This window comes from Physella acuta, unplaced genomic scaffold (genome assembly GCF_028476545.2).
Source record: "Physella acuta isolate Inbredline_101_S28 unplaced genomic scaffold, ASM2847654v3 ptg000186l, whole genome shotgun sequence".
NCBI lineage: Eukaryota > Metazoa > Mollusca > Gastropoda > Physidae > Physella > Physella acuta.
Window position 1 is genome coordinate 1120264 of NW_026731705.1, and position 1839 is coordinate 1122102.

General features: G+C 35.9%; 1 long non-coding RNA gene across 1 annotated transcript; it reads left to right on the plus strand.

Annotated features, from left to right (window-relative positions):
* The first annotated feature begins 324 nt into the window (after window positions 1–324).
* LOC131936729 (uncharacterized) lies at window positions 325–1249 on the plus strand. The gene is made up of 2 exons (XR_009386090.1): window positions 325–425; window positions 982–1249. It is a non-coding gene; the product is annotated as an uncharacterized LOC131936729 (long non-coding RNA).
* Window positions 1250–1839: the final 590 nt, after the last annotated feature.

The following is a 1839-nucleotide window of genomic DNA, read 5'->3' on the forward strand; positions in this document are numbered from 1 at the left end:
ACATCACAGTAATTGAAATAAGATATTTACTGAACATTATCATAAATACGTGAGTAGTGCTGACCACACTCATTCTTTATATGCCCCGGTGAACCCTATTTAATTTGAACCATCTTCAGCTAGGTTCAGAAGTGTAGCTTACCTTTCTCGAAGAAAAAACATAAAGATATGCGTGTTGCATAAAATTAATAATGCAATGCAGTTTCTGATCCAATATTCCTAATCTTATTATACGAACGCCTGCGTTAAATCAAGTTGATCTGGCCCAACCATTTTTATTACTACCACGGGCCAGCTTTGAATATTCATCCCCTGATTTAGAAACGAGGACTGTGTTATATAAACAGTGACTAGACCTCATGTGATCACAAGACACTTTCAAGACATCCAGTTTACAATTCTTGTGCTGCCTAATATACCCTGTGGTGAGTTAGTTTAACATTTCATACATGTAGTCATTAACGCCGAAAACTTGACTGATATTGTTTATATTTTTAATGATTTTGTGTTGTTTAACTAAAATTCCTCTTTAGAACTAGAAATCCATTGGGCAGATGGAGTAGAGTTTATGTTTCTTGACCTCAGCATAAAAAGGGATGGTGTTGTCAGGACTATGTTTAGCGGCCTTTACTTGTCCCAACTCAAGTCAGGTACTCATCAAAGCTGGGTAGACTCAGGGACGACCTACAGCTTCTGAACCGAGATGCGAACTTAGGCATATAAAATCTAGACATAATCTACGTCAAATATGTTTCGTTGTAGAGAGGAATATACGTAAGCAATTAAATGAAAAGCGATTTTTTTTTTCAGTCAGGGTATTGCAGCATTTGTTAACCATGGGACCATTTAAATAGCGTGTTAGTCTGTCAAACTTTGTAAAACATGACAAAGTAACATTTATTTTTCAATTGTAATGAATATATATCTTTTCCCACTAAACATTGTGTATTTATGAACCCTTATTTGTATGTTTCTCCCCAGAAAATGAAATCTGTATGTGTGGTCTTCATGTTCCTGTTCCTCTCTGCTGTCTTTGCTGACCAGAGAGCCGCTGGACCACAGGACGTTGACCAGCCGGTAGAAAGAAATCTGGATACCAGACAAGTTCTGGAATGTGATACCTACACTCTACCACCAAACTATCCCCCCTCTCTGTACAAGTGTCGTCCCCGTTTATAAATGAGAGTGTTGTCAAATATCTAATCCGTCAATGTCAAAACTTTGATTAAAATAAACATTTAAAATGCAATTTCAATCGTACTTTAATTAATTTGCAGAAAAAAAAATCAGATTTAAAAAAAAAGAAATGAATATTTTAAGTACTTTATTTCATAGTTAAAATTGTAATAACTGTATAGGTACACCACCACAAGCAGAAAACAATTCTTAATTTTTACCTCAGACATGTAGTTTACAGTTTTAGTATTACAGTTTTCATCATCGGCTTGTATGGACTAATACAGATTTACAATAGTAATTCTTCTTTCTGATAAATACATTCATTAAACCGTTTTATTTATATATAATACAAACTTCCAATTTTTATTTTAAACCTGAAAATTTAAATATTTAACTAACAGGTGATTCAATGTTCTGTTGAGATTTCGAATGGGTTTAGGATAGTTAGTTGCGATCATTTTGTTAATCAGCAGAGCACGATGATCGACACGAAGCAGAGTTTCTTCCAGGTATCTCTTCGGGGGGGGGGTCAAAGCCCACCCCCCCCCCCCCCCCCAAAAAAAATTGTATCGCCCCCCCCCCCCCGAACGAATTGAAATTTATATAATTTATATAGAAAATATATACTTTTAACAGTGTCCGCCCCCCCCCCCCCTGAAG